A 12,179-nucleotide genomic window follows, 5' to 3' on the forward strand; every position below is an offset into this window, starting at 1 on the left:
AGTGGGCTGGTCGATCGAACGACAGGATCGATCGAACGGGCTGTTAGGTCGGCTGGTATGTCCGGTTGGACAGTCCTGTTCGATCGGCCGGTAGGCTCGATCGGTTGGTCCATTCAAGTGGATTGTTTCTTCCTCTGGTGTGTTTGTGTTTGAGGATTTGAAGTTTTGAAGTTTTCGTTCTAGTATATGAGAACACAAAAATGTCCTTACCTTTCAGGTCGATCGATCGAACGGTCCGTTCGATCGGCCGGCTTAATCGATCGGCTGGGAACCTTAAAGTGTTTCTCAACAGGATGTCGCTCGATCGAACGGACTGTTCGATCGGCTGGCATTCCATACTACGAACGAGTTGTAAAAACGATTAAGTGTTGAAGCATAGTATCTCATGATCCGAAGAGTAATGTTTACCAATCGAGTAGCGTATTCGATCGAACATTACTTCGTCAATAGTATACTTCATAAAATTTGAAAAGTGTGGAACCATGTGCTAGCCGATCGGCTGGCCCGGCCGATCGGCTGGTATGTCCGATCGGCTGGCTGTTTGAACAGCCTAGCCGTTCGGCCAGCATTTCTGACCTGGTCGGCCTTTCGTCTAACACTTGGCTGTTTGGTCACTTGTTGTCATTTCGAGGTAGTTTGATAACGAGTTGAACTATGATATCCTCCGTTCCTACTTGTTTCCTTTGGCTCGGACAGGAATCACCCAAGTCCGGCCGGTGAACGGTTCGGAACGTCGGTTAGAGTTTAACCCGGAATCGGTGAACCTAGTGTATAGAATCCGAATCCTGAACCTCTTAACTGTTAGAATGATTAGTTAGCCGGTTCAAGCTCCGTTTCTACCGGTTTTAAGGTTTCGAGTGTAAAAGGTTGAAGAAAGTTGGAAATTATTCATAAAAATGTTAAGATTTGTAAGAATCTTAGTTTGTTTATGTGGAAATCGGTCAGATCTAAGCTATTCATGGTTGAATGAGGCCAAAGTTTGGTGTTCTTGAAGAACACTATGATGACATCACCCAAGAACACTTAGATCTTGATGATTTCACGGTTAGAAATCAAGTTTTGAAAGATAGAAAGGTGTAGAATCATGCAATGATAAAAAACGTACAAGAATTTGAGTGAAAACTTACCGGAGTTGAGAGAAATCTGAGAAAAGGTGAAGAAGAAGGTTGGTTCGGTCAGAGCTTTCCAAAAATGGAAAGTGTGACAATGACAGCCCTATTTATAGGCTCCAAAAGAGGAAAGTGGCAGCCGATCCGCCAGGAGCTCCGATCGAATGGGCTGCTCGATCGGCTAGGAAGATGCTAGCCGATCGGCTGGCCTGTTCGATCAGGATGTCTCCTGTTCGATCCGCGACACACCTTGAGTATTTCGTGACGATTTTCGATGTTTCGATTTCGATGGACGATGATACGAATACGATAGAGTTCCTAGTCAAATTACTTTCAGTCCCAACTACTATATCTAACATACAATCTTCTATATGTCACGTTTCGATGTCGGTTTCGATTGAGTTCGATTGCTTTTCGAGTTTCGATTCGATCTTCGATTGATTTGCTTGATTACCACACCAAACATATAAGTAAACACGCACAAGTAACACGTAAGGCACACACACACGTAATATAATACCAGAGTTCACATTATTCGAGTCTCGAGTTTGATTGATTAACTTTATCGCATTGTTACTTCCTACTATTCACAGTCGTAATTCGGTCGTATTGATTAAATATTCGATCATTTCATTTATACAACACTTACTCCACATAATACAAAAGTAAAAAGAACATTAGCAGTCAAAGAAGTCAAAGTTTACTTGGACTTTGACTTTGACTTTGACATTCGAAAACACGGGGTGTTACAGCCTCCCCTTGTTTAGGGAATTTCGTCCCGAAATTAGGTCGAAGGCTACACAACGCCGTGATTTACCAATTTGATGCTTCAGATCTATTTATTTAAACAACTGCGGGTACTTGGCCTTCATGTCGCTTTCGAGTTCCCAAGTGAACTCCGCGCCTCGTTTGCCTTCCCATCGGACCTTCACGATCGGGATGCGAGAGCGCCTGAGTTGCTTGGTTTGGCGATCCATGAGTTCGACAGGCTTTTCCATGAAGTGTAACGTTTCGTTGACCTGAAGATCGTCGAGTGGTACGATTAGATCATGATCAGCAAGGCATTTTCGGAGGTTAGGGACGTGGAAAGTCGGGTGGACGTTACTGAGTTCTTCCGGTAGTTCGAGTCTGTAGGCGACTTTTCCGATCCTTTCAAGAATCCTAAAAGGTCCAACATATCGAGGCGCGAGTTTCCCTTTCTTGCCGAATCGGACTACACCCTTCCAAGGTGATACATTTAGGAGTACGTAGTTACCAACTTCAAATTCAAGGGGCTTGCGTCTTTTATCGGCGTAACTTTTCTGTCTGTTCCGAGCTTTCACCAAGTTGTCTCGAATCTGGTGGATTTTGTCAGTCGTTTCTTGTAAAATCTCGGGACCGGTTAGTTGCGAGTGACTGATCTCGTGCCACACAATAGGCGATCGACATCTTCTACCATACAAAGCCTCGAAAGGTGTCATTTGGATGCTGGCATGATAGCTGTTATTGTACGAGAATTCCACCAATGGTAGGTGTTTGTTCCAACTACCCCCAAAATCTATGACACACGCTCGGAGCATGTCTTCAAGAGTACGGATCGTTCTTTCAGTCTGTCCGTCGGTTTGAGGATGGAATGCAGTACTCAGATTAAGCGACGTACCAAGGGCCGCTTGAAACGTTTCCCACAATCGTGAAGTGAACCGAGCGTCACGATCTGAAATGATGTCACGAGGCGTACCATGATTACGAATGATCTCGTCGGTGTAGATTTGGGCTAGTCGTTCCACCTTATAGTCTTCTCGTATCGGCAAAAAGTAGGCTGATTTCGTTAGACGATTGACTATGACCCAAATACTGTCGTGACCTGATGACGTGGGCGGGAGTTTTGTTATGAAATCCATAGCTATACTCTCCCACTTCCATATAGGTATCGGCGGTTGTTCGAGTAAGCCAGAAGGTCTTTGATGTTCAGCCTTGACTTTTGCGCAAGTTAAACAACTTCCAACATAGAGGGCGATATCTCGTTTCATGCCCGGCCACCAGTACTTATAACGAAGATCCTGGTACATCTTGTCAGCGCCGGGATGTATGGAGTATCGGGATTTGTGGGCTTCGTTCATGATAATCTTTCGCAAATTGGTCCGCTTAGGGATCCAAATTCAGTCCAGATAATAGAATATCCCGTCGGATTTGCTTACCAACTGAGCTCCATCGTGATAGATCCTTTCTTTCTTCAGTGTACGCTCGTTAAAGCAAGCATGTTGAGCTTCACGAATAAGGGTTTCGAGGTTGTGCTGGGCTTGGATGTTTCGGGTACTGAGCACGTAACTCTTTCTGCTGAGCGCGTCGGCAACCACATTCGCCTTGCTTGGGTGATAACGAATCTCACAATCGTAATCGTTGAGGAGTTCTACCCATCGGCGTTGACGCATATTAAGTTCCCTTTGATTGAAGATATGTTGTAAACTCCTGTGATCAGTGTAGATTGTACACCTAGTGCCATACAGGTAGTGTCGCCAAATCTTCAATGCAAAGACAACCGCGCCTAGCTCGAGGTCATGGGTTGTATAGTTCTTCTCGTGGATCTTGAGCTGACGAGATGCGTAGGCTATAACCTTGTCTCGCTGCATGAGGACACAGCCGAGACCAAGGTTAGAAGCATCACAGTAGACAATGAAATTGTCGCTTCCGTCGGGCAGCGTAAGAATCGGAGGGTTGCACAACATATGCTTGAGGGTTTGAAAGGCAGTCTCTTGTGCGTTTTCCCACACAAAAGGCTTGTCCTTATGAGTAAGAGCGGTAAGTGGCACAGCGATCTTGGAGAATCCTTCAATGAATCGTCGATAATAGCCCACGAGTCCGAGAAAAGAACGAATTTCTGACGGGTTCTTAGGCGTAATCCAGCTTTTGACAGCTTTAATCTTCGCAGGATTGACATGGATACCCTGACTATTCACGATGTGACCCAGAAACTGAACCTCCTCCAACCAGAATTCACACTTGGAGAACTTGGCATAGAGTTGGTTCCCCTGAAGTAACTCGAGAACCAAACGTAGATGTTGCGCGTGTTCGGCTTTCGTTTTGGAATAAATCAAAACATCGTCGATGAACACGATGACGAAACGGTCAAGATAAGGCTTACACACGCGATTCATCAGATCCATAAAAACCGCGGGTGCGTTGGTTAGACCAAAGGGCATAACAACAAATTCGTAATGGCCATAACGGGTTTGAAAAGCAGTTTTGGGGATGTCTTCCTCTTGAATCCGCAGCTGATGATATCCTGAATGCAGATCGATCTTCGAGAAACATGATGCACCTTGTAGCTAATCAAACAAATCGTCGATTCGGGGCAAGGGGTATCGATTCTTGATGGTTAAGTTATTCAATTCCCGATAGTCGATGCACATCCGGAACGACCCGTCCTTCTTTTTGACGAAAAGGACTGGCGTGCCCCAAGGAGAGGTGCTTGGGCGAATAAAGCCTTTTTCGAGTAATTCCTGGAGTTGGTTCGAGAGTTCTCGCATTTTGGATGGAGCGAGTCGATAAGGGGCTTTGGCAACGGGGTTAGCTCCAGGAATTAGGTCGATGCGGAAGTCGATATCACGACTTGGTGGTAGTCCGGGAAGATCGTCAGGGAACACCTGAGGAAATTCACGAACCACTGGAACGTCTTTGACTTCAACTTTCTTTTTCTTTCCCTTCTCCGCTACTACAATGTTGGCCAAGAAGGCTCGGTATTTCTTGCGGAGATACTTGTTGGCTTGAATACACGACATAAGCTTGAAACCCTTTGACGCTGTTTCACCGTACACACACAATAGATCACCATTCGCGAGCGAGAATCGAATCATCTTTTCGAAGCATACAACTTCGGCATCGTTTTCGCGAAGAAAGTCCATGCCTATTATGACGTCGAAGCTTCCGAGTTGCATTGGAATAAGGTCGATTGGAAAGATGTGATTGTTGAGTTCGAGAGTACAATCACGGAGTACTGAATTAACGGCAATAGTTCTTCCCGTAGCGACTTCGACTTCCAATGATGAGGACAGATAAGAGCGCTTACGACTAAGGAGCTTCTCGAATTCAAACGACACAAAGCATTTATCGGCTCCAGTATCAAACAAACATGATGCATAAATATTATTCACAAGGAACGTACCATTAACCACGTTGTTATCCGCCTGAGCCTGACGGGCATTGATGTTGAAGGTTCGGGCATGGGCTGCTAGCTGCTGTTGCTGAGGCTGCTGCTGTTGCTGTTGCTGTTGCTGCTGGGGCTCTTGCTTAACCACCCTGTTCGGGCACCTGTTTGCAAAGTGGTTAGGGTCACCACATGCAAAGCAGACTCGAGCATTGACTGCAGGTGCTGGAGCTGCTTGTTGGCCTTGAGGGGCAGGGAGAAGAGCTTGGTTGACAGTGGCTTGAACTGAGGCTTGGCGGGGACCATAGCGACAGTTCGCAATGAAACGGCCGTAAAGGTTGCAGTGAGCGCAGAAACGACAGGCTAGACCCACTGGATGATGGTACGAGCATGTCGGGCAGAGTGGGTGAGGGCCTGTGTATGCACGCTTTGCTGGCGGTGCATTGATCACTGGAGCTGAGCGAGGGTGTTGCTGCTGCTGAGCTGGTACAGCTTGTAGAGGAGTGGCGGTTGTCACGGCAGCACAACTCTTGTTGCTGGAGTTGTTGTTGTTGTGCTTCTTCTTTCTTCTCGATGACTTGGAGGGTTGAGCAGATGAGTCGGTGGGTGTTGCGGTGGCTTGATGCAGGGATTTGGTTTGCTTCTCCCAGAAACCAGACTTTATTCGCTTGTCGTTGATCTCAGCGGCGAGTAAGTAGGTTTCTTCGATCGTTGCTGGCTTGGCGGCGTGAACAAAGTCGGCTACACAGTCGGGCAGGGCTCGAATGTACTTCTTGATGGCTTGATCTGAGGTCTTGACTTGATCAGGACATATGATACTAAGCTGCTTGAAGCGAGCAGTGAGTGCAGCGTTGTCTCCATCCTTCTGCTTGATTCCCCAAAACTCGTCCTCCAGCTTTTGGAGTTCATGAGGAGGGCAGAATTCGTCGATCATAATTGCCTTCAACTCCTTCCATGTTAGCTCGTAAGCTGCATCATTTCCGCGCTTGTTTCATTCGGCCGTCCACCAGTCTTGAGCACGGGACTGGAAGACGCATGTAGCATTGAGAGTGCGGAGATGTTTAGGACATCCGTTCTGGCGCAGAGTGACTTCGACTGAGTCGAACCAGTGAAACATGGCTGTAGGACCATCTTCGCCAGTGAACTCTTTTGGTCCGCATGCTTTGAACTGCTTGAAGCTGAAAGCAGCCTTGCTTGAATCCTTAGGGTTTTCAACTCGGGATTCTTCAGACGTTTTGCTGGCATTTTCATACACCTCACTCACGGCTTTCGCCACTTGCTTGGAGATGATAGCAGCGAGGCGTCGGTCTCTCTTTTCTTGACGAGTAAGTGGGGTTTGGTGTCCGGACGACGACATGGTCTGCATTAGACATCGTCACGAGACTCAACACAACGAAATCGAATCTCACCTCACACGTCTACTACTATCTAAAGCTTAGAATCACGTCGAAACACATATCACGTAAGCACTTAAGCACATAACCACAAATGCACGTAAGCACAGAAGCACATAAGCACAAAGTCACGCAAACACAAAAGCACGTAAACAAGTAGAGCACAGAAGCACATAGTCGTAAAAGGCACATACGCATTCAATCATAGAGGTAGTCAGAAAACAGAAACCTATTCTTCAGGGCTCGCGTGTCGTTTGAATAGTATGTCGAATAGCATCGTATTAGCCTAACTCAGTCGTATAACATAATATAGTATGATATCGTCTAGAGTTGCGACAACTGGATGTCGAATTGAGATAGAACAGCAATTGCGAGTCATGTGTGTCGATTGAAATGATAGCAAAATCGAATAACATCCCAAAATATAAACATAAAAACAGAGAAAGCACACACAAACACATAAAATCAACGAGTCATCAGAGTACGCGGTTGCTGTTCTCAGAATCGAAACTCATAAAATCGAGAGATAGATTATCTGCGGCTACTAGACATCGACTACCCAAGGCAACTCGACTATTCACAGTAGACTTGTCATCACTTTCGACTCTAGGGGTCGTGTTTCTGCCTCGACTCTTGGGCATTCCACACGCGTTCCCTACGTCATACTTTGTGAGTTCAAGTCGTTGGAGTCCACCGAGGCCTTGGTGAGATAAATAAAGTTCAGAACAAACTGCTAAGGTTAGGGTTTCACCCCTTAGCTTAGCAATTTCTTCCTTGTTTTAAGAAAATTCAAGGAGAAATTTCGTCAAAATGGGGGTTTCACACCTGTTTTGGTATAATTCTCCTCGTTTATTTTGGGAAAATAATGCGATAAGCATGAATAAATAGATGAAATCAACGTTAGTCAGGCAATTTGGTCGGGAGTTTGCGGCTTTCACACCTATTCCTGACTGAATCGCCTGACTTTAATTGAAAATTCGAGTGCAGTGATAGTGAAGAGTTGCAGAGTAGGGCACATAAACTTGGTCTGATGGTTCCTAACTATAGTCTAGGTCTCTAAGACAGCGACCCGGACTAGGTCGTGTCTAACCTAATTCCCTATAGTTATGGCTCTGGTACCAATCTGTCACACCCCAACCGATGGCGGAATCATCGGGGCGCGGCATTGAGCGAAACAGATTGTTCAAAAGTTTCCATAACAACTATTTATATAATCCAGTTAAAGATACGTCCCATACCGTATCCCGAATAAACAAACATGTCATTACAGATAATCATCCAAACAAGAAGTTCTGTTCCGACAACTCAGATTCAATTATTATTACAGACAATTGTTTATTAGTTCTAGACTCCCTAGCCTCGATTTCATTACCACGCACCTAAGCATCCTAGCAACTTAAGCACCTGTCACATACGTTAAAATAAAGTCAATACATAAAATGTAAAGGTGAGCATACAAGTTTTATAATAGCATATAGAGTTCGAATAGTTTACGCATAACCAGCACGTACACAGAGGAAAACGAAGCATGTTAATTATCGACATGGACCTATCGATACCAATGACTGCGGGTTGACCGTCCGAGACGGTTCGCAATACATGATTACCACCGTAATCCATGCAAGTAATTGTCCTTAACAACCCCCGTGTGAACGGGTGCTGAGTCCAAACTATAGTACTACGTCGTTAAGGCAGGTAGACAGCATTCCACGTGTAAACACAATCAACAAGCATTCATTAAGTCATGTAATACACACATATTGGTTAGCGTTCAAATAGTTTGAATAGTGTGTTCGATTGTGATTTTGATAAGTAACGTATGTAACACCCAAAAGTGCTAAAAGCAAAAAGGGATCGAGTATACTCACAGTGATTGATTATGGATTGAAGGGAGCGCTGAGAGTAGGATTAGCCTGAATAGTTCGATAGCACAACAATGAGCAACGTGGGAAATAAGACAAGTGTGAATGGATCGAGTGGGCTGGTCGATCGAACGGCAGGTTCGATCGAACGGGCTGTTAGGTCGGCTGGTATGTCCGGTTGGACAGTCCTGTTCGATCGGCCGGTAGGCTCGATCGGCTGGTCCATTCGAGTGGATTGTTTCTTCCTCTGGTGTGTTTGTGTTTGAGGATTTGAACTTTTGAAGTTTTCGTTGTAGTATATGAGAACACAAAAATGTCCTTACCTTTCAGGTCGATCGATCGAACAGTCCGTTCGATCGGTCGGCTTAATCGATCGGCTGGGAACCTTAAAGTGTTGCTCAACAGGATGTCGCTCGATCGAACGGACTGTTCGATCGGCTGGCATTCCATACTACGAACGAGTTGTAAAAACGATTAAGTGTTGAAGCATAGTATCTCATGATCCGAAGAGTAATGTTTACCAATCGAGTAGCGTATTCGATCGAACATTACTTCGTCAATAGTATACTTCATAAAATTTGAAAAGTGTGGAACCATGTGCTAGCCGATCGGCTGGCCCGGCCGATCGGCTGGTATGTCCGATCGGCTGGCTGTTTGAACAGCCTAGCCGTTCGGCCAGCATTTCTGACCTGGTCGGCCTTTCGTCTAACACTTGGCTGTTTGGTCACTTGTTGTCATTTCGAGGTAGTTTGATAACGAGTTGAACTATGATATCCTCCGTTCCTACTTGTTTCCTTTGGCTCGGACAGGAATCACCCAAGTCCGGCCGGTGAACGGTTCGGAACATCGGTTAGAGTTTAACCCGGAATCGGTGAACCTAGTGTATAGAATCCGAATCCAGAACCTCTTAACTGTTAGAATGATTAGTTAGCCGGTTCAAGCTCCGTTTCTACCGGTTTTAAGGTTTCGAGTGTAAAAGGTTGAAGAAAGTTGGAAATTATTCATAAAAATGTTAAGATTTGTAAGAATCTTAGTTTGTTTATGTGGAAATCGGTCAGATCTAAGCTATTCATGGTTGAATGAGGCCAAAGTTTGGTGTTCTTGAAGAACACTATGATGACATCACCCAAGAACACTTAGATCTTGATGATTTCAAGGTTAGAAATCAAGTTTTGAAAGATAGAAAGGTGTAGAATCATGCAATGATAAAAAACGTACAAGAATTTGAGTGAAAACTTACCGGAGTTGAGAGAAATCTGAGAAAAGGTGAAGAAGAAGGTTGGTTCGGTCAGAGCTTTCCAAAAATGGAAAGTGTGACAATGACAGCCCTATTTATAGGCTCCAAAAGAGGAAAGTGGCAGCCGATCCGCCAGGAGCTCCGATCGAATGGGCTGCTCGATCGGCTAGGAAGATGCTAGCCGATCGGCTGGCCTGTTCGATCAGGATGTCTCCTGTTCGATCCGCGACACACCTTGAGTATTTCGTGACGATTTTCGATGTTTCGATTTCGATGGACGATGATACGAATACGATAGAGTTCCTAATCAAATTACTTTCAGTCCCAACTACTATATCTAACATACAATCTTCTATATGTCACGTTTCGATGTCGGTTTCGATTGAGTTCGATTGCTTTTCGAGTTTCGATTCGATCTTCGATTGATTTGCTTGATTACCACACCAAACATATAAGTAAACACGCACAAGTAACACGTAAGGCACACACACACGTAATACAATACCAGAGTTCACATTATTCGAGTCTCGAGTCTGACTGATGAATCGATTAGCTTGATTATTGATTGATTAACTTTATCCCATTGTTACTTCCTACTATTCACAGTCGTAATTCGGTCGTATTGATTAAATATTCGATCATTTCATTTATACAACACTTACTCCGCATAATACAAAAGTAAAAAGAACATTAGCAGTCAAAGAAGTCAAAGTTGACTTGGACTTTGACATTCGAAAACACGGGGTGTTACAAAAGTGGCGGTGTCATTTTGGTAATTATCAGCAACTTTAAAATTACTGGGGAAAAAGCAAAAAGTGTCTTGTAGAGTAATTTTGAGCATCTGTAGAGTAATTTTGAGCATATGTAGAGTAATTTTGGGAAATGTAGGGTAATTATCAAATTACTCTAGTAGAGTAATTTTGACTTCTATAGAGTAATTTTGAAAAATGTCTTGTAGAGTAATTTTGTTAGCATTTAGTTATGGGGTTTAGCTTTATGGTTTAGTTTTTAGCTTTTAGTTGGGGGTGGGGGGTTAGGGCTTTTTTTTTTTTTTTTTTTTTGGGGGGGGGGGGGGGGAGGTTAGTGTAATTTTGATAATTACCCTACAATTTTGATAATTACCCTACACGACCAAAATTACTCTACATGAACATTTACAATGTTGTAGAGTAATTTTGAGCATCTGTAAAGTAATTTTGAGCATATGTAGAGTAATTTTGGGAAATGTAGGGTAATTATCAAATTATTCTAGTAGAGTAATTTTGACTTCTGTAGAGTAATTTTGACTTCTGTAGAGTAATTTTGGAAAATGTCTTGTAGAGTAATTTTGTTAGCATTTAGTTATGGGGTTTAGCTTTATGGTTTAGTTTTTAGCTTTTAGTTGGGGGAGGGGGGGTGGTTTAGTTTTTTTTATGTTTTTTTTTTTTTTGGGGGGGGGGGTTAGTGTAATTTTGATAATTACCCTACACGACCAAAATTACTCTACATGAACATTTACAATGGTTTAGGTGTTTTTAGGTTTTGAGGGGGGGGGGGGGGGTGGGGTTTAGGTTTTTGGGGGTTAGTGTAATTTTGATAATTTACCCTACACGACCAAAATTACTCTACATGAAATTTTACAAAATTACTCTACAGAAGCTCAAAATTACTCTACTAGAGTAATTTTGAAGTTGCTGATAATTACCAAAATGCCACCGCCACTTTTTTTTTACTTTCTTTCAATTCGTACGTTTCGTACGTTTATTTTATTTTTACGTGAACTTAACTCTAAAAAAGACATATCTACCTAGTAATATTATATGTTTTATCTAAAGTATTCACCTATTTTATGTTAAACCAAGAGTCTTTCACACAAGAAACATTAGTCAAGTTCGACAAAGGGGTTACTAATACTCAACCAGATCAACAATAATTGATTCGCACAACTTAGAAAATAGTTAGACTCGTCACAATAACAAATGATTCTTATCAATGATCAAGCGCAAACACATTGACGACTAAACACATTTGCACGACCAAAAGCTAACAACTGTTTATCATTTTTACTTTATCATTTTACATTTACGAAAAAAAAAAACAGAAAAAAATATATCTATGCTATAATGAATTAACTTGTTTTTTTAACGACAAATTTGGATTATTAACGGACCACTGAAGTATCATCATATCACCAGCGGAACCACCCGATTATATCCATCTCCACTAGGTTATAACACCTACACCAATCCAGGAGAAAACCCAATAAAACTGGGAACATCTCCTCTTGTGCATGGGCGAAGGATAGTGGGGGCGGGAGGGGGCGGCCGACCCCCCGAACTTTTCGCTCAGTCGTGGAGACTGGAGAGTTATAGTTTTCGTATAGAAATTTTTTGGTATATACGTTTTCGACCCCCCGTTTATAGAAACTTTTTGGTATAGACATTTTCGACCATCCGGTTGGAAATCTCAAGATTC

This window comes from Helianthus annuus, chromosome 5 (genome assembly GCF_002127325.2).
Source record: "Helianthus annuus cultivar XRQ/B chromosome 5, HanXRQr2.0-SUNRISE, whole genome shotgun sequence".
Taxonomy (NCBI): domain Eukaryota; kingdom Viridiplantae; phylum Streptophyta; class Magnoliopsida; order Asterales; family Asteraceae; genus Helianthus; species Helianthus annuus.